Below are 21848 nucleotides of genomic sequence, written 5' to 3'. Positions count from 1 at the left end.
CCATTACCATCACCATCATCACTGCTATCATCACAACCATCACCACCATCACCATCATTCACGTCGTCATTCCCACTTTACTGAACTGATGCCCAAAGTTCAGAGAGGCTCAGTGACTCATCCATGATTATAAAACTGGAGAAGAAACTGAATCCATGTACCTTCCATTATGCCACACCGTCTCTTCCCCAGCCAGCCCCAGGAGCGTTCTCTTCAAGGATGACAAGGGCATTGGTAGTGTAAACTCAGCCCACACCTATGATCACCCTGTGACATCAGCACCCTAGCCCCACCCACCCCCTGTGACAGGGGAGAAAAATAAGGCACAGACAGGGGATAACCAGCCCCGCTGACTTGCCCTGTCTCATGCTAGTTCCCCTCTAGCGTGTCCACTCCACACATTTATTTTTAAAGAAACTTTGTAGAAAAGAAAATCTAAAACTTATTAGGTTGTTTTTTTGCATCCCTCTTGACTCTGAGGCTGAGCCTCTAACACAACACTTTTTTTTAAGGTTATTTATGCATATAGAACTGGGGTACAGGCCAGAGGTGCAGGGGTGGTGAGAGGCTTCACCAGACAGAGTGGGGAGCAGAACAGGCAGATCGACGAAGTACACTGCTGAGGGGAGCAGCAGGCGGGTCAGGAGAGGTCTGCAGCTCCATGTGGAGCTCCAGGGGCAGGGGATCGAACCTCCGGGGCAGGGAATCGAACTTGCACTGAAATGGCTGCAACTTGCTTGCAGTGCTGTGTCCTAATCCATTGCTCCACCAGGGAGGGCCCCACACAACACTTCTTACTGTAACTGCAGCCACTTCTCAAAGCTCTAACTTTTGCCTGCCCATCTCCCCATATCCAGAGGCCAGGGAATGCCACCTATGGGGAAGGCTTCTCCCACTCTGCTGAGTCCCCCAGATGCTTGCCAGCCCTCCCCTCAAGATTGTTAGAGTTTCTCAGATTGAGCATTTTCAAAAACAGTGCTGGGTCAAGTGGGGGCTTAGCTAACACCTCTGGATTCCTTGAGGGAGTAAGCACTCCCCAACCCTGGGGGCAGGCACTTTATCACCCTACTTCACATGTGAGATGACTGCGGCACAGCACCTTTAAAGTGACCTGGGTAAGGGCTGTGCCGATTCTGAGTGTCACTCGATCAGGCCCTACTGACTGGGTAAGTGGAGCTGGTACAGAACTAGCCTCCAGCCACTAGGAAACCACAGGTGTCCCACTCAGTGTCTGGCCTCAGCACTCTGGGAAGCAGAGATGGTGAGATGCATGCTCTGCCATCCACTGGCCAGTGACCTGGCCTAATGGCGTTAACATTATGTTTTCTGACTCGCAAGCAGCTGTCCAGAGCCGCGCGTTGTAAGGCCTGGCCAGCCTCCACCTTATGTCTCTGCAGTCCAACCTCCCAGCCTCCAGCCAGCTGCCCAGTGCCAAGGCCTGGCCTCCACAGGAGGGTGGTGGCATCTGGTTCTGCTTTGCTTGGGAAAACAGCTCCGTTTACAAATATTTGGACTGTAGTTTCTCTCCCCACTCGGCCTCAGCTTGGGCCTCAAAATGAAGCCTTCCTTCCTGTAAGGGACCTGAAACAGGCTGCAGGCAGGGAGGGGGCAGGGCCTCTGTTTAAGTCATCATTTTCCCTAATGGAAACTGCATTCCCAACCCCCCAACTGAGCTGGTGGCCTGTGCCCCGAGGCAGCCAGAGTTTCCAGATAACAGGGCTGAGTTGGTGGGGCCACATGGGGTGCACGCCATGCTGGGACCCAGGCCCTCGCCCCCACCAAGGAATCATCCACTCCTCTTTCCCATAATTCTCCTCCAGGTCCTACCCCTACCCTGGTTCTGGCAGCCATCTTGGCGTGATTCATCCACATGCCAATGACTGAGTCACTAGTGCCAGCTCTGAGCTAACACCTGGGTTACCGTAGTGAGCAAAGGGGGGTACAGGGTCCTCCTTTCCATAGTGAGTGGGTGGTGAGAAATCATGAGGAGAGGTGAGGAGGCAGATTCCACAGGGCTTTAAATGATGTGCTAAGGCTCTGGGCCCAGGCCCCTGAGAGGCAACATGTCTTTACTGGGTCTGTGTCCCCACTGGGCAGCTTGCCTGATGACCAGAGTGTCGAGTGTCCTTCGTTTCTTGTTCCATTTATTCTTGACCCCCTTTTGGCATTTTAAAGAAATGCTAAACAATTTATCCAAGTGACGAAGAGTGTTGGTTGTTATGTCCTTGTATCCCAGGGACATAATAAAGGCTTGGTATAAATATGTGTGAGATGAAAGAATTAATAGCAATACTGTCCACATGAATTGACTCTGGAATCACTGGAGTCAAATCCTGCCTCTGCCAACCCCTAAACCGTATGAGTGGGGGAAGTCACTCGACCTTTCTGGGCCTCTGGTTTTTCTTTCTTCTTCTTCTTTTTTTGTTTTTAAGATTTATTTATTTATGCATACAGAACTGGGGTGTAGGCCAGAGGTGCAGGGGCAGTGAGAGGATTCACCAGAGACAGAGTGGGAAGCAGAGCAGGCAGATCAACAAGGTACACTGCTGAGGGGAACCACGGGAGGGTCAGGCCACGCCATGTGGATCTCCTCCGAGGCGGGGATCGAACTCATGCTGGAGTGGCTTTAGCTTCTTAGTGCTGTGCTTTAATCCGCTGCGCCACCAGGGAGGGTTGGACCTCTGGTTTTTGGATCGAAAACTGGGGCTAACAGTGGTGCCACCTCAAAAGGCCAGGACAGTGAGACGGGAGGAGGCTGTGAAGTGCTTAGAACAGTGGGGAGCTCTCATGTGGGCAGCTTCTGTTCATCTTTACTGTTAGCCTATTTCCACATCGGTTATTTTCCATAATGCAATAGCAGACAATAGCAGAGTCGATCACGACAGAATCACATCTCAAGGAATTGATTCCTGCCACCTCTTCATCAGTTCAAAAGGTTGTATTTCTGAGCTCTGGTCAACTCACCTGAAAGTTTCTAGTCCTCACAGATTGCAAGAAAGGAAACAGACTTCAGATGATCGGCTCACACAGGCTGAGGTCCTACTGTGTGTCCCAACCTATCTCACCCCAACTTTTTCTGGAAAATTTTGGTTTTTTCTAGCTGGAAAGGCCAATATAATTAATGAAAAAATTTTAGGAACAATGAGACAGCTTAGTAGCATGTCTGGTTAGAAAATAAATCTACAGCGGGCCCTCCCTGGTGCTGCAGTTCTGCAAGCGAGCTGCAGCCGCTTCAGTGTGAATTCGATCCCCACCTGCCCCGGAGGTGACCGCATGGCGCGGCAGACCTCTCCTGTCCCGCCCGCTGCTCCCCATCATCAGTGTACTTCGCCCATCTGCCTGTTCTGCTCCCCACTCTGTCTCTGGTGAAGCCTCTCACCATCCCGCACCTCTGACATGTACCCCATTTCTGTATGCATAAAAACAAATAAATCTTTAAAAAAGAAAAGAAACCTACAGGTAGCAGTAGTTTCCTTCTACGCTACAATAACCCATTTATAGGGCAGAGTCCATTCAGGCAAGGGCAGTGAGACAAGTCTCTGGAGGTAAATCACCAAAAAGTGGGCAGATTCTCCCTGAGCATCCAATGGCAGGTGGCTGGATCAAGAAGATATTGGTCCACAATGGAATGTTGACATATAAAGGTGAAATCTTGCCATTTGGGACAATGTGGACGGGAGTTAAGCAGGTGAAGCCAAGAAGGAGAATGACACATATATATATTTTGCTCATGTGGAATATTGAGGAATAAAACAAAAGAAAAAAGCAAAAGCAACCATAGAAATTTGAGGCTGCTAGAAGGTGAGGATGGGGGTGGGGAGCAAAGTTGGTGAGGGGGTTCATTAGAGTGTGGTGGAGGATTATGGGGGTTTCGGTGAGAGGACTGGTATGGTACCACCCATCTGGACAGATGGGAACCTGGAGCCCTAAGACACTTGCAGTGTTGTAAATCACTGTTACCTCAGTTAAAAAAAGATACAACTTTAAAAATAGAAATATACAAGTTCATGAAATATATATGTGTGTGTGTGTCTATACATGTAAATATTTATTTTTTGGAAAATGCATGTTTATATTTGGGAAATAGTTATATGTATGCATTTATCCACATACACACACACTGTTAGGAAAATACATCTATTTCCCAAGAGCATGAGTGGAGGATTTCAATAGTTATGTCTCCCGTTTATGTCTAGAAGAACTCAAAATCGAACAACTGTCAATCTTCCTAAAATATATTGAAAAATTCAACACAGTCCCAACGAAAATTCCAATGCGGTTATTTTTGGACAGCATGGTTCTAAGTTTTATCTGGAAGAACAAATAGGAGAGACTGATGGGCGGGGCGGGGGCAGAATGCAAGAAGCGGAGGCAAGAAGCTGTATTTGCGGATATTGAAACATTATAAAGACAGAATAATGTAGATGCTTTGATATGGGGCCCAAAAGAGCCAATAGAATAAACTGAACGTGCAACTTAATCTGGGAACTTGGTCTGCTGGGAAGAAACATCTAATCAGAGGGGAGAAACGTATTATTTAATGGGTGGTATGGGGCAACAGGCTGGCCATTTGGAAAAAAAATAAAGATGGATTCATACTTCTCTCACCAAAATAAATTCCAGATGGAATAAAATTTCAATGTTAAAAACCCAAACCATAAAAACATTAGAAAAAGCTATGGAAGAATATTTTATAAGGATAAAGCCTTTCTAAGTGGCAAATGAGACCCAGAAGCCATCATGGAAAAGATAGGCAGTTTGAGGTTTTACAGATTTTGTAGTAAAATACATCGGCAAGAACGTTGAAAGACAGATTTCAGTTGGGGATAAATGGGGTGGGGGTTAGTCTACCACCCATAAGATAGAAAGAGCTGCCACAGATCAATAAGGAAAAATACAACACAACGAGGAACCAGAACATTTGAAAAGATGTCCAGTCTCACTAGTAATAACCTAAATAAAATTTAGAACAATGAAATATCTCTCCCCTGCCTCCACCCCACCACATGGACAGTTTTTGAAGACTTAATATTCAAAGTTGGTAAAGAGATTGGGAAATAGTAATTTTCATACACTGCTGGTAGAAGTATAAATTGGTTCAAATTTTTTTGGAAAGAAATTTAGCAATGTCAATCAACATTTTAGATGTGCAAAATATGTAGAATATTATCTGTACTTTCTTGCACTCTTCTACATCTTTTCATGTGAGGAAGACTGTAGTGCGGCGAATGCTGTGGTGTACTGCCCCCTTCAGAGACTAACGGGGGTGAAGAGTGAGAGCTGACATCTCAGTACCACCCCACCCCATCCCTGCTGGGGATTCCTCAAGGCTCAAGAGAAACACCCAGCCCAGGCCTGCTTCCTAGTTGGTACCTGACAACGTCCAGTGACTAGCTACCAGAGTTGTATAAGACTACCCTTCTGGCCCCAATTTGGGGTAACACTGCAGGGTCATTCCCACTCCAGAACTCCCTGTGGAGTTGCCTGCAGCCTTTGTTGGGTCTCTGTTGCAACGCAACTTCTCCCTGGGCAAAAACACCCTTCCTTCACTCCCTGGTGGATGTTGACGCTCAATCTGCAGTCTTCTCTGTCAGAGCCAGATTCCCAGAGAAACCAGCCTGGCATTGAGCACCAGGCATGATCTCACAAGGAAGACTGTCAAATGGGACTTGGAGCCTGACTGCAGTGAAGGTTCTGTTTTGGCAGTATGTGGACTTCCAGCAATCACTAAAGCACTGGAGCAATGACATTAGTGGCCTTTGACTAGTGGTGGGCTGGGGTGACTTGTGAATAGAGGGAACAGATGGTTTGGACAAAGTAACAAGAGTTTGATAAGGTGGGAAAGTAGTAATTCTAAAGGCAATGGTTTCCTTTCAAATTAGTTGTCTTTTGGGTCGATTTCTAGGAGTGGAATTGCTGAGTCGTATCGTAGATCCATTTCTTAGCGTTCTGAGGAAACTCCAAAGGAGGGAATGGAAGGGGAGCAGAGCAGGGGAGGGGTGAACACAAGGGAATATGGTGATGGGTCACAGGTGACTGTGAGGACTACTATGGGGTAAGAAAAAAATTTTAATTAGTACAAGAAAATAAAGACAATGGAATTTGAGTGTTGCTGGGGGCCATAGCAACTTTGGAGACAGGCAGGAGAGGCTGCGGGTATTTAATAGGCAATTAAAGACTGGCTATGAAAGCCAGGGCTTGGCTCAAAGAGAGACTCATTGTCTTGAAGCTGGAAGGCAGAGAAAGCTGAGCATTACGTTCATGACCTCTATTCTTAAGAATTAGAGAACTCTAGGAAAGGCGTTTTTTAATGAGTGGTCGGAGGATGGAGAAGGATAGTGGCAGCAATTAACACCACTGGAGGATTCTGAAGGATGCCCAGATGGTGGACCCCATCACATTTCCATCTGACAGAATCTGAAGGATGACAATGCACTGTGTTAACTTAACCAAAAAACAAAACCAAAAATCCTCTGATGTAGCTACTGCACTAGATGAGTTTCCTTTGCTAGAACCGATTAATATGGACTCTGGGAAATGTGTGACCACTGGTTTGGTGGCTGTGTTTTTCCCTGCCTATCAGAAACGAAGTCCGGGAGCAGTTTGTCTTTACGTGGAAGGACAGTGCCCATTTGCTGTCTTGCCCAGAGATGTCTTAGTCCCTCCCCCTTTGTCTTATAATCTGAAGGTAATGGACCACTTGGGCTTTCCACAGAACACTGTGTGAATGCACCAGGTGGATGACATGTGAATCAGACTAGATAAATGAGAAGTTGCAAATACATTGGAAGTCTTGGTGCAAGGTGTGCTTCAGGATGTGGGAGCTAGTCTAGAAAATTCAGCAGCAATGTTAGCAAATTTTGCGGGTCTGGTCTGGTCCTGTTCCAGAACACTTCTGGACAAGTTATTACATCTCACACCTGACACGTCTCTTTGACTTCTCAGGGCAGCATATTTCGCAGGTATTCCACACCACATATCAGATGACAGGAAAAGCTGCAGCTTTGAGCAGAGCCCAGAACAAGATCTGTCTGCAGCAGGTCCACACTATATAGTACAAGAGGGCCATATGCTTGGGCCATACAGTTCAAGGGACACTGTGGCAGTGGAGCTCTTCATGGTGGAAAATACTGTGTAGATTTTATGGCAAGACTTTATGGGAGGATCTCAGTGCAGACCTGAGGGGCCAGAGCAAGGTTATGCCATCTGCAGTGGGAAATTATGCACTTCTCAAAACCAGAAGGAGTACCCAGCCATGGAACATCAAGTCTCCATGAAGCCAGAGCTGGATAGCAATAGTTCAGTTCAGGAAGTATTGCAAAGTCATAAGTTTGAGCAGGCTCTAGAGGGATAGACGTTATAAACAAGCTGCCCAGGCAGATATCCACATCCACAGCATCTACGAAAGGACGCCGGCCATCTTGCTGACAGTTAGGTTTCAGGAGCAGCTGCTGCTTCCAGAGCCAGAGGTGATGCAGTGAAGGCCCATCCAGGGTCTCAGCCCTCAGCTGAAAGTTGCTGGTGATAATAAGGATGCTACCAGGGGAATCCATGCATGACAGTGTGTAGGACATCACCCGGTGGCACATAGTAGGTGCTCATGGAGTGCTAGTCATTGAGGCAGCAGTGATCCACTGCTGGGAAGAGTCACTGCTGGGAAACACAGCCCAACCTCCACTATATTTCCTGGCCTCCTTGCTTCCGGGGGGGGTGGGCTCATGACTGGTTCTGGTTGGTGGAATGTGGGCAAAGCACGGGGTCCTTCCAGGATGGGCTCCTGCAACCCCTTCTGCTGGTCCTCTGCATCCTCTCTCTTCTATCTGCAGGCTGACCATTCCAGGATGACCTCTGAACCTGTGGGTGACGGTGGCTGCGCCTCTATCCAAGGCCCTGGATACAAAGAACCTCCCTGTGGTTTCCCATTGCCATTTAGATTTTACGTGGGTGAGAAATAAGCTTCTACGATGCTAACCACTAACACCTTGGGGTTTGCTCTATCTGTAACATCAGCTAATTTTACCTTAATGATACAGGGGTCAGTGGGGTGAGTGACAACTCAGCTGTTAGATGAAACTGAAATTATAACCCATCATGTAAAATTGCTATAAGACCAAGAGAGGAGACTAAGTATTCTGAAAATGGAAGCTGTGGCAGGTGGCCCCTCCATTACAGAGCTTGGGTCCCAGGATCAGCTGTTGGGACAGTTTGGGGAGCTCAGGTTAAATGTAGCTGGGTGCAGACCTATTCTGCGTGACAGCTCCGAATTACTGGCATTTCCTACAAGACTGCTCTTCAGCTCATGGAACCCAAAGCAGGTGCCAAGTTTACACGCATCTTGCAGAGTTGGGGGTCTGTGAAGTCTTTGCAGATGTGGCTTGCTTATGCAGAGCAGCGGGAGGGTGGGGAAGCTGGACTTTAAATCCAAGGTGCCTGAGGCCAAGCCTGCTCTGAACCAGGCGGACTGCTGCCAGTAAGTGAATTGCCAGACTCTTAAGAAGATTTCTAGTTTCACTGGTGAATGATTGCCCAGGGCCTGGCTAAAGCCATCACATTAAGATGCTTAGAATGAGATTTATATAATCAACAGAGGAAATCCTTGGGAGGGAGCTCTAACTTAGGATTCTGGGGCCAAGAAGACTATAAGATGTGGGTTAGAAGGCAGAGAAACAGGGGTGACCTGGCTATTTTTTTAAAGATGTATTTATTGATGCATACAGAACTGGGGTGCAGGCCAGAGGTGTGGTGGGTGAGAGGATTCACCAGAGACAGAGAGGGGAGCAAAACAGGCAGATCTACTGAGGTACACTGCTGAAGGGAGCAGCAGGCAGGCCAGGAGAGGTTTGGCATGCCATGTGGGTCAGCTCCCTGGCCGGGGATCGAACTCATGCTGCAGTGGCTTCGGAGAGCATCATAGTGTGGTACTTTAACCCATTGTGCCACCTGGTCTGGTCAATGTCATTTATGTTTTTGACATTTTTATCCTTGCTGCTTTATATCAAACAAACAAAACATGTTATTTATCATATTTTAGGTTTTTTTTTTTTTTTAAGATTTATTTATTTATTCATACAGAACTGGGGTACAGGCCAGAGGCTCAGGGGCGGTGAGAGGCTTCACCAGAGACAGAGTGGGGAGCAGAACAGGTAGAATGACGAAGTACACTGCTGAGGGGAGCAGCGGGCGGGTCAGGAGAGGTCTGGCTCGCCATGTGTTCTCCTCCGGGGCAGGCGGCAGGCGGGAATCGAACTCATGCGGAAGTGGCTTCAGATTCTCAGTGCTGCGCTTTAACCCGCTGCGCCACCAGGGAGGGCCCATATTTTAGGTTTTTAATGTATGGGTTCACAGTCAAGTCATCTTTTGGGAGTTAGGACAGGGTGAACTCTTATAAAGTTCAGTATCTTTGGGTTCCAGTTCCCTAAACAGCCATCTAGAAGGGTCTGTATTTCATAAGCAAAATCAATAATAGGTATATAAATGTCCGTATCTATTATCAACTGCACAATAATGCCAAGTTACAGTCACAAAGATGTGGCCACACACAATGACTAGCGCGTGTTTGCCTCAAGGGTCTACCGGTTCCGTGATGCCCTGAGGGTCTGGCTGACCTCGGCTGCACTGGCTGGTGCGTCTGCCGCGGGGGAGTGTCTGGGCAGTGCTGCTGATCTTGGCTGGGTCCGAGCCCACGCCTGGAATTGGCAGGTTCCCAGCTGATCTGGAGTGGCCTCGCTTGACATGAGTGGGCTGACTCCATTCTGTTGCACCAGATGCTCCCTCCCACAGCCAGTCTGGACATATTCACATGGTCAGGGCAGAGGAGAAAGAGAGAGGAGGTAAACTATGCAAGTGCTTTTTGAAATATGTGCTTGAGACGCGTCGAACTTTCCATTGATCAAAGTGAGTCCCATGTCTGAGCCAAGTCAGAGAAAAAAACTAAAAATGTACTTAACAGAGGGTGAGGATAGAGAGGGGTGAAGAACTTGGTGATGGAGGAGGGGTGGAGAAGGCCTCAGTGCCATTCATCAGCCAGATGTTCATCATTTACCATGAGCCAGGTCCGGGGCTAGGTCCTGAGCAGTAACAGACTGTCCTTGATTTAGAACTCAGAGCGGGGAGTCACTGGCCCAGGGTCACACCGCTAGCAAATAGCAGACTCGAACACCAGGTCTGCTGACTGCAGGTGATGGTTGGAAAGAAATAGTTCAGTGCCAATTTCGAAGATGTCCTCACACCATCACTGCTGACATTTCTAACTTAAGCACAGGTAAATGGAGAAAGTTTGGGTTATTGGTTCATTAGTGTGAACGTCATAAATGTGATTTTATTTTCTTCTGTTGTTTGACTATTGTAGCTCTTTGGTAGTCCCATATAAATTTTAGCATCTGTTTATCAATGTCTACTAAAAAAGGGGGAATTTAGGTAAAGATTGTATTAAAACTTGGGGAAAATTGATATTAGCAGTTTGATACTAATATGTCTTCCAAAACAGTGTAAATCTCTATACATGCCTTTGGGTCTTCTTTAGCTTCTTTAAATGTTGCATCTTTGATTTGTAAGGATATTACTTAGTTTTCTTCACCCCCCCCCCCCCCGTTTTACTGAGAAAAAATGGCAGGCACGGCTATATAAATTTAAGGTGTTCAGAGGGGCAGATTGATTCACCTATGCCAGAATGATGATCACAATAGTCTCAGCTAACATCTACCTTCTCATTTAGATACAATAAAAGGAAAAAGAAAGAAGGAAAGAAAAAAGGGGAAAAAATGTTCTCCTTACGATGAGAATTCTTAGTCTTTCTCTTATCATACAGTGTTAGCCAGAGATGTCGTGTTGTACGTTACCTCCCTGGGGATTTATTATTTATCTCATAGTTGGAAGTTTGTACCTTTTCATCACCTTCCTCCAAGTCCCCCCATCTCACCCTCCCAACTTTAACATAAGTGGTTACTCCCAAATAACAAGAATTAACAGTGGTGAATATACCAACTTAACAAGAGCTGGCTGAGTGACCAGCACTTTGCTGACAACTTTCCGCGTGTGCCCCTCATTTAGATCTCAGTTACCTTACAAGGGAGATGTTATTTCTCCCTCCATTGTACAGAGGAGCCAGTGAGAGGCACATCTGGGTTCCAACCAGCTTGCTTATGGCCGCCCTTCCTAGGCTACCAAGTCGAACTTTGCGTGGCGGGGGCCCATGCTGGGGCGAGCCAGCCATATTCCATGATCCTCGCCCTCTCTGTCCAAGTGGTTCCCTTCTTTATCTCGGGTGATTGATCTCTTGTGCCCGGGGGCCTTGGCTGGAGGGGGTTTCCAAGGCCTCAGTAGGGAAGTTATGCTGGGGAGGGGGAGGGGGCGCCTGACTGAGTGAGCAGGACTGGCCACCGGGACCTGGCTTCTCGGCAGTGTAGACTCCAAGATGGATGGCCGTGGCCTTCGGGGCTGGACAACCTCGTCTCAGGTCTTTGATGCTGTGAGCAGAACAAATGTGAGCCGGCCGCCCGCCCACAGCTGCCTCTCATTAGGGCCTACTTCCTCCAGCCCAAGACAAGGTGGACCCTCAAGGTGAGCCGGGGCAAACGCCAGATGTGTCTGCCACAGCTGGCTGCAAAGCCTTGCTCTTGACTTCTCGCTCCCAAACCTACTTCCCAGCCCCCTACACCACCTCCCTCCGGTCTATTGTCAGAATCTGAAGTCTAAATGGGTCCTGCCTCCCACAAGCACCCCTGGCCCCATGTGATCTATCAGCAAATCCCATCAGCGCTGCTTTCAAGACAGGTCTTCAGTTCAACCACACTCCGCCTCCACGACATCACCTGTGTCCAGGCTACAATCTAGCTCCGCTGTTCAGGGTTGAAAAATTTCAATGATGTCAAATGTCTGTGTTGGAGTCTTCTCCCCCCTAGGACCTTGGAATGTGACTTCTCCGGGAAGAGCGTCACTGCATATGTACTGAGGAGTGGTGAGGTCGAACTGGCGTGCCCGAGAGGGCTGCTGTCCTCACAAAGGCGGAGACATTTTTGGACACCCGACAGGCACTCGGAGAAGTCCAAAAGATGGAGGGAGAGATTGGGGTGATACTCCCCCTAGCCAAGGATCCCCAGAGGCTGCCAGCAAACCACCAGGAGCTACACAAGAGGCTGGGAACAGGAGCCTCAGAAGGAACCAACCGCCCACAGCTCGACCTCCCCACCCGCGTCAAGACATCACACATTCCTGTTGTTTCAGCCTCCAGTCCGGGGGGCCCACAGTCATGTGAACCAATACAGCCCTCAGCGAGAGTCTCTGCCTTCTCTTTTGCCTTGTTCCATCACCACCTACACACCACACTCCACAGAAAACAGATATTCTGGAATTGCAGCGTGGACCCTGTGACGTCCTTCCTTGGAACGACGCCACAGCTTACCTCAGCCTGCGCGGACGGTCCTGGGAGCCCAGCCCTGCATGTCCTCCCACTGCCTCTGCTCCTTCTTCTCCCCAGCTCTCCACCCCACACACACGAGCCTCCACGTCGATCTGGTGCATGCTCCCCCCAGCTGAGACTCTGCACAAGCACCTTGTCTGAAGAGCAGGAGGTTGTGGACACAGGAGGACACTGGGCCTGTCCTGCTGGCAGCTTCTGAGGGGATGGTTTTGCTCCCTGGGTATGTTCAGGTTTTGATGTGAAGATTCAGACTCTTTTTCCACTTCTTCGCTAGAGATTTGTGAAGCTGTAGATGAGTCTCTGGTGAGGTGATGTGGGTCTCGATTTACCCAACTGTAAAATGGAGCTGTAGTTGTCCTTTAATCCTCTGACAACAGTTTTAGGGAGGTGTCTGCTGCACAAAAAGACTTGTTAGTGACTCCATTTGTTAGCAGGGGAAATAGAAGCTGGAGCAGAAGTGACACCCAAGGTCACCTCCTGTAAGGAATGGCAGAGCTGGGCTGTAGGCCTGAGTCTCCCTGGCTCTGGAATTCATAGCCTTGGCCTCCAAGAAACCAGGCCCATGACTGTTCGTATCTGTGAAAGGAGCAGGGGCCCTTGAAGGGGGCTTCCAGGGCCTTGTGGGCCTCTGTCCAGTGTAAATGCAGGGAGCCTTCTTGGAGGTGAAGGCCGTACAGGTGGAATGCATGATGGACAAGCATTTAAGCATACCACAGACAACACCCACAGAGAGAAACCCCCCTCCAAAGAGTTACACACCACTCTGTGGGTACACCTGAAGGCAATGCCACATTTCCCAGAGGGAGGGAGAAGCAGCTGCAGAACCTCCAAACTTAGTCACGAGATGATGCCCCTGGATGTGGGCTCCATGTTTTCAAACTCATGCCAGCTCTGAATTAAACAGGCAAACGCATAAGCAAAAGGACCAGAAGCCAGCTCCCAGCGTGAGGGGGAAAATCATGTATCTGCTGCTGATGACCCACTTTTGAACACTCCTAACACAGCATGCAGTCTCTCGGGGGTGTCCCCCAATACTCTGAGCGCAGCAGCAATGACCAGCTGCAGCCCCTCGGTGCCCGGCTTTAGGCGAAGACCCTGAGACACCCCTGACCCCCAAACAGCCCTGGTGCCCGTTCTATAGGAAAGGAGACTGGCTCAAGGAGCTCCCCTCGAACAGGCTTGCCGGGCTGGTGAGTGACATCTTCTGGAGTCACTTTTCATGACACCTTTCCTAGAGGTGGGCCCGCCCCCACCTCACCTTTGAACCTGTGCCTAGAGCTGGTGTCCCAGGGTGTCACAGGCAACTGAGAAAGAACAAAGAGCCAAAATTCAACTCTAATTCGTTGCGATTTAGATAGAAAACGGTGCAATTCAGGAGGAGGATTTTTTCCAGGAATGGCAGTTTGGGGAAAGTGGGAGCTTTGTCTCAGAAGGGGTCTCTGCCAGTGCAGGGGCTGAACCTGGAGACTGTGGGAGGTAGGCACGCAGAAGGAGGGGTGTCTCCCTGCCCAGGGAAAGGCCAGGCAGCCCACAGCGCAGTGCTCTGTCCCAGCCAGAGTGAACATGGCCACATGGGGGTCCTGCACAGTGTCCTCAGGGCCCTAGGTCCTGGTGTGAGAGCTTGGGGTGGGAGGGAAGGCCTCCAGGAGTCCAGGACACCCCGACTTCTGTGGAGGCTCCAGTCGGCTAAGGGATATGGTAGGCTGGTTGGGAGGAGTGGAGAACGGGGCTCACAGGAGCTGGGTCTGTGGGGGTGGGGGGGCTGCAGGAGCTTCGGGGCCCCAGTGGAGCTGAGAGCTACACCACGATGCTGAGGGGTGAGGCCATGGTCCAGAGCAAGCAGGCTCTGCTTTCTGCTTTGGCCTGTAAAGCCTGGGGAGCTCGTGCTGCACATGGCCTGACGAAGGCAGCCAGTGAGGACCCCAGACAGAAATGAAAGTTCATGGCAGATACAGACAGGGTACAGGCACACGCACGCCTGAGGTCATGGGCGGTAAAACAAGCCTCTCTCATTGTTCCAGCTCATACTGTGCACTGATTGGTGCATGCTGGAGTGTCAGTTCTCTACACCCACCCTACACACACACACAGTTTCCATATCACACAATGCTACACACAGTTTCCACATTACACAGTGCTACACACACACCTACTTATCTCACACACACACAGTTTCCACATCACACAATGCTACACACAGTTTCCACATTACACAGTGCTACACACACACCTACTTATCTCACACACACACAGTTTCCACATCACACAATGCTACACACACACACACACACACAAATCCTCTACATACAACCCTCCACCTCCTCCACACAAACACCCTAATATACTCATACACACATACCCTCCACACACACACACCAACACTCACACACCAACACACACACAACCACTTTCCACACCACACATCCCCTCCCACACCCCTTCCACAGACACCCCCCACCCACCCCTTACACACACACACACACAGAACACTCAGAGGGCCTGTCTCTGACCCTGTGTGATAAGCAGAAATGCCCTCGAGGTTGTCCAGGTACCAATCCTCATGTGGCATGTTTTATTACGTGACAGGAAACTCGCGCTTAGTCTTAGTTCAAGGAATAACTATAACAAAACTAACACAGACTGGGTGGCACTGGGTGGCTTAAGCCATGAAAATTTATTTCTCGTGACTTTGGAGGCTAGAAGTCCAAGATCAAAGTCCCTGTGGACCCTGGGTAGAAGGTGGGCCTTTGTTGGGTTGTTAGTATGAACAATGACAATATGAAACTGTCACTCCAAAGCAGCAACAGCAGTAATAATAGTTCACCATGCTCCTATCGGGGGACAAACAGCAAGAGGAGAGCGTCCAGCCCCTGGCCCTGTCCTCTGCTGACGAAAGAGTAGAGAAGAGCCCGCTGTCCTCCCCTCTGGTAAGGTCACAGGCCACACCAGGGGAGCGAGCGTGACCCACTTGCCTCCAGCTACTGTCCCGTTGGGTTTTGCGGGGACCCAGGCCCTCAGGCCACAGCCCAGCTGCAGGCGGAAACACAGCCATCCCCCAGCTGGCCAGGCCACAGAGGTTCCTAGAGCCCCAGGCCCTGAAGGAAAGGGAGTGTCCCTGCCCGCTTCAGGGAAGTGTGAAGGCTGCTGCCTGTGGAGATGGAGGAGGGTCCGGACCTGGGAGTGGGAGACGCTCTAGAGGCCACATGCGTGAGGGGCGCCCTCCCCCCGCACCAACATCCCGTGGGAAGGCCGCCGCGCTGACTTTGGCCTAGTCAGGCCCATTTTGGACTCCTGCCCGCCGGCACCACTAGACAATAACTCTGCAGTTTTGTTTTAAGCTAGATATATTTTTTATTTATAATATTTTCATAATAGTTTATTTTTTCATCATTTTGTGCCTTTTTCCATCTCGGTTATAATCCCCGTGGGCTTCCCATCACCAAATCACCCGTGTGCGATCCCATAGTCCAGTGCACTCCCCCTCCCCATTTTTGATCCCACTCCCCACTCCACCCCATAGAATGTCTCTGGTATATAGTTGTTCTTTGTTATTATTATCTTTCCCCTGGTCTTTTATGCTCCTGCGATGAGTGAAACCATCAGGTATTTTCCTTTTTCTTTCTGGCTTATTTCACTAAGCATGATCTCTTCCAGTTCCATCCATGTTGCTGCAAAAGGCTTGTGTTTATCTTTTTTGATCGCTGTAACTCTGCAGTTTTAAGGGACAGGCTGTGACCGAGGGACAGCAGCAATGAGCTTAGCACAGCCCAGGCCTTTGCCCCCCTCACCCCTCCCTTGCTGTCCTGGTCCCCAAGACAACTGATCCCCACTGGGCCTCTAACCTTGCCGGGAGCAGAGGCACTTCAGGGTCCTTTGCACTGGCTGGGAGCCCTTCACAGGCCGCCCCCAAACCCCAGTTCCCACGTGGCAGGAGGGGCCGGGCATGCGGGTTGCTGGGTCTGGACCCCCCCCCCAACCGGGCCTGCCGCTGGCAGAGGGTGGGAGTGCCGCCGTGTGGGCAGTGGCTGCCCTCCTGTGATGCCATCATCTGGGCCAGGAGCAGGGAGGAGCTGGGGTGGGGGCGGTGGGGGTGGAGACAGAGGTCACCTTTAAGGAATGGGCATGTATCACACCTCGTAAAGTTGTGTGAAGGGGGCTGCCCAGAGGGACGGCTTCATCTCCTGTCAGTGAGGCGTTATCATCACTGAGCTGGGTTTGGGCTCTTACTTCCAGATGTGACCTGGGGCCCTTCTCCAGCCAGGTGATCCCCCTGCCCTCTTCTCAGGCAGCTCGGGGTGTTGCTGGGTTGGTGCAGGGAACCAACGGCCCTTTCTAGGGCCGTGTCCTGGGGCTGTGGGAGCCATTTCCTATGGCCCAGGCAGGCTGGTGCCATGTCAGGGATGCAGCTTCCTGCCCTGGGAGGAGAAGCAGCGTCTTCACCAAGAGTCTGGGTGTCCCTGGGGGGTGGGGCTTGCCCGAGACAGTCCTGGAAGGCAGGTCCCTACAGTTGTCCTTGACCTGAGTGATGACCTTGAGCAAGTTAGTTTCCTTTCCGGACCTTTGGAACTTTATTTTTTAACCTGGAAGTCGTTGAAGGACTGTAGGCTGATACTCAAGAGTCTGGTTAAAAGGGGGAACTTTCTCTAGTGCTTTTGCTCATTATGTATCTTGCTAATTATGTATGCTATGTCTTAAGCCAGTAGTCATGGTGTTTCTGTTTCATCCTGGGAGATACAGTGGACAAAGAGCAAGGTTTTCTCCTCTTGAAAAGTACTTGTTCTAGTAGTAGGAAGGAGCAGTGGATTCCAGGGAAGAACATAAGGAGGCAAGAAAGGCAGAGAAATGTTGTAAGCTAGGAGATGGGATGGTTGGACAAAGAAAGCTTAGAGGGGACCTCAGGTAGAAAGGTGGCCAGGACACCCTCTGTCAGGGTGTGGAGGAAGAACATTCCAGGCAGAAGGACCATGAGTGCTAAGTCCTCTTGTGGAGCCAGCTTTCCTTTGTAAGCACACTCAGCTCCTAGCACCACCACCCCGAGCATCTCACAGGTAATCTGCATTCCACTTGCCAGGCCTTGCTTCCTGTCTGCCCTCCTACCAGTATGTCAGGTCCTGGGGGCAGAGGACATCGTATTCATGAGAGGTCCGTCCAATATTTGGTTCACTAAATACATTTCATGTCTCTGCTAACCCCCTATACCACTCCACGCCTCTGGATCCTGAAGAGAGACTTGCAAACATCTGGGAGTTGAGAAACTGTACGTGTTAATGGTGAGGCCTGACTCATATGGGCTACTTATTGTGTAATAAACCTTATGGCTCCTTAAAGAGGCCTTAATAGTTTCATGAAGCGCTGGGCTCTCAGGCACACACACACACTCACACTGCACAGCCCATCTCTGGGAGCCAGCAACAGGGGTAGGCCTCACTGGAGACCTCCAGCAGGCTAAATTCCAGAAGCTAAGAGAAGAAAGGGAAGTCAGGGGCCAGGAAAGGGGATGGAGAGGCCTGAGCAAGGTTTGCAGGAAGCGAAGTGTTTACAAGGAGCTACATAGAGGTAGGTACCATGGTGGGACCAGAAGCCAGCTGGCAAACAAAATGTCTTTTTGAGCCTCTTTTGAGAAGCCGGTCTCTGGACCATTAGTGTTCATTGAAACTTACATTTGGGGGGTGGGGACTCAATGGACGATGGATCCCCCACGAATCATGCTATTGCAGCTTCGGGCATGGTGTTACTACACTCTGCACCTGCCTTAGTTTCTCAATCTGTGAAAAAGGGATGATTGGGAGTTTCCTGAAAGTCCTTGACGCTAGCTCTCAGGCAACAAAATGATGAGCTCTCTACCTCTGAAAAATGTAGGTGATTGTTTAGTTATCACTCTGACTGATTCTTGGGCAGGTGAAACAAGGCTATAGCATGGAACCAATGCCCCTTGGCCTTCCAGTGGCCTAGCACACGAGGTGGTATTTCTCACTTGCATAAAGCCTGCTGTGCATTAGCTGCCTCATCTGGTACATGTGGCTACCAAGGTCGCGAGGCAGGAGAGAGAAAAATGAGGCACGCTGGCTCTCTCTGCTTCTCCCTGGACAGGATGCCAGAGTTTCCATTCATCATCCATTGGCCAAAGGAGGCTGCTGGCTCCACCCTAGCTGCAAGGGAGTCTGGGAGTTGGAAGAAGCACTTGGAATATTTGTGGGTTCTGACTGCCTGACACTCCATAACGTGATGTTGGGGTGAGAAAAATCTCTTATTCATGAGCCTTCATCAAAACCCTGGATACCTTCCTGGTGTGTTCCCTTAAACTGGGCTCCATCTGTCCTTTCTTCGTGGCCCACACTCACATTACAACAGACACACACCAACTGGTGGATCTCTCCTCCATACCCACCACCCCTCAGCTGAGAAGTCAACTCCTCGGAAACATCTGGAATCCCTCTTTCCCAGTGGGAGACATGGAGTTGGTCACAGATGGTGCTCGCCAATTCTGGGGCATCCTTGGTATGATGAAGGGGACATCTGTTCTCCCTTTGTCTGGAGTATGGTCAAAGTGAATTAAAAAGGAGCACGATCTTTCAACCCAAGAGAAAACAATTGAGATATTTAACCGGCTGTGGCTTGTCACTCACTGTATCCTGTGGTCCTTCCGTCCATCCATTGATACTCTGCATTCGCTTCCTGCCAGACACTGGATGACACTCTAAGGTACAGACCCCTGGAGTGAGCAGAGCAGTGCTTAGGCCAAAGGTGCAAGGTAGAGGGACCTTGCCCTCAAGAGCAAGTCTGGCTGACCTGCTGACTTGCTAAATCTAGCTAACACCAAGAAAGTAACTGTTAGGATGACCAGGATGGCAGCTGCCATTTCCTGAGTGTGTGCCAGGTACAGAGTACCTGCTGTGCTGGCTGCCTCATGGCTCTGCCTCTGAGCTGCAACACAGTTCTGGTGAGCCAAGATCTATTATCCTCCCTTGCTCCGTAACTCAGAGTCCAAAGCCAGCCATGGTGTTTGCATCAGCGACAACTGACCTACTCGGCATCCCCCCACGACAGTTCTGACGCATCTTTCCATGAGGCAGAGGGGCCACGCATGGGTCTCTGGCCCTTGTCTGCTTAAATTAGCCACCTGTTGCTTGCCACCAGCACCTCTGTGTAGTCGGCAGCAGATACGGGGTGAAACCCACCAGTCCCTTGAAGGTGCTACGTTTTCCTTCTTCGCTCTGTGTCTGCCTGGCCCAAGGCCACGTCTAGATTACTTGGGTTGCGTCGCTGCCACAGGGCGCTGTCTCGCACTGACATCTGACGCTCCCAACCCCAGCTTCAAAGAGGGGTGAGCTGTGAGACAAAGGCCCCCTCTTCAGCTGGCTTTCCAGGCCCTTCAAATCTCCCACTACCACTGCCACAGGTCCAACCCTGCCTTCTCTCAGCACCACTGGCTGGTTTCCCAAATGTGCACTGACCCTCGGCCCTGGAACTGTTCTCAGTCAGTGGTTGTTAATGCTGGGCCCTGTGCAGGCCTTGACCGTGTCTAGCACGGAAACTGGCACACATCGGCGTCCCGACAAATGCTGTTCAATTGACCGAATTGCAATTTGCTGGGAGCCTGAGTGCTCTCCTGAGTCAGAGGTCTCAAACAGGGGGTCAATGGATTCCCCCAGCCTCATTTGAAACTCTATTTAAACTGGCTGTCAGCCTTTCTTGAAGGGGGGATTCCATGCAGGAAGGAATCCCACCCTCTGATTCTCTGCATCCGCCCTCCTCGCTGGTCTGTCAGGGAGTCACCCCAGCGGTCAGAGCTGAGTGGTGACTGTTCCTATAAACAGGCCAAATCTTCTCCATTTTTCTACAGCTCCCGCCCAGTTCATTTCTCATGTGTGCAAAATCTGCCCTGGGCTCCTGGGAGCCCTGAAACGTTCAGTCTGTGACTCGTGAAAAGGTGCTTCATCCTGCACAGACTCGCTCCGCTGGAGGCCTGTCCAAAGCTGCATTTAGTGGCCCAGCTGGAGCGGGACCGCGGTCCCGGCCCTGCAGGCTCTGCTTCCCTGCCGGCCTCACGTCCTCCCAGGACTGGGATGGGCCTGCGTGCATGCACACGTGCTTGGGATCTCCGTTTTGGATTTGCCTTAAGCTCCTTTTGCTACAGGTTGGGATGTTTTAGGGCCTCCTAAGCCTCCAGCAGCCCCTCCCACTGCCATCCCGATGAGCTCCCCGGTGCCCCCAGTTCCTCGTCCAGAGCAGCATCCATCACGGACACTGGGCTGTCAGCACGGCCACGTGTCCCTCTCCGGGGCCTGCATCCAGAACGGATTTATCCCGGGGGGAGCCTTGTTATGCTTTTATGTCTTCAATTCATTAGATTTTCTGTCAGCAGCATAAATCAGGGCTGGACCCTCTTCTCACACACTTGGGAATGGGAAGATGCAGGAACAGAGAAAAGCTGCATGGGGGGCTAGGCGCGCAGGGGGTGGTTTTACACCCCCATCCCCATCCCCAAATATACTCCTTTGTTGTTTTACTTTTTTAACAACAATAAAAAAAAAGGACCTCAGAGACATCTTTGGGGGGTGAGGAGAGGGAAAGGATTTCTGGGGAAACTGAGGCTAACATTTTTGCTTGCCTCATCCTACCAGATGAGTCCTAATTTCCCCAATTGTAGAGTCAAATATCTCCCCTTTTATTCTGCCCTAGTAGGCTTAAGGGGAGTGATCTTTAAAAATAAAAAAATAATTAAATTGTGTTCAACCCTTCAGTAGTTCCTCTTTGTAGTTAGTAGAAAAGCCAAACTCCCCGCCGGCATCTGACCCCTTCTCTCCCCCCATCTCAGCTCGTATGACTCTCCCCTTTTGTTTGATAAGGTGCAGAGATGCTTCCCATTCATTCAAGCATTCATTCACTTATGTTTAATGAGCACCTGCTAGGTGCCAGATACTTGTGCAAGCTCTTGGGTACAGGTAGGAGCAAGCAGACAAAAATGCCTGCCCTGACAGAGCTTATGTTTTATAATATTTTATATTTTAGTGCAAGAGGTGCAATATTACACATATATAACCTGCCAGATGGTGCTAAGTGGTATTCAAAAAGAAAGCAGGGTAAACTTTAGAGGTGAAAGGGAGCTGTTTTGGATGGGGTGGCCCAAGAAGACCTCTCTGACTCTGTGTCATTTGGGTGGAGTCCATAGTGAGGTGAAGGGGCAAATCATGGGGTGAAAGAGGGGGATGGTCCAGGGAGCGATGGCAGCAAGTGCAAAGGCCCTGGGGTATGTGTGTGCCAGGTGTGTTCAAGCAGAGCCCATGTGGCAGGCAAAGGGGTGCGAGGAATGAGTTGCAAGAGATGACGAGGAGGCAATGGAAGCAGAGCCTCTGGCTAGGGCAGGGACTCCCGATATATCCTGAACTGACTGTGGAAGGGGCTGATGGGAAGGGGAGCAATCAGGTGG

The sequence above is a fragment of the Condylura cristata genome, unplaced genomic scaffold (assembly GCF_000260355.1).
Source record: "Condylura cristata isolate star-nosed mole 26May11 unplaced genomic scaffold, ConCri1.0 scaffold00015, whole genome shotgun sequence".
Classification (NCBI taxonomy): Eukaryota; Metazoa; Chordata; class Mammalia; order Eulipotyphla; family Talpidae; genus Condylura; species Condylura cristata.
Note: the sequence above shows the minus strand (reverse complement) of the source record.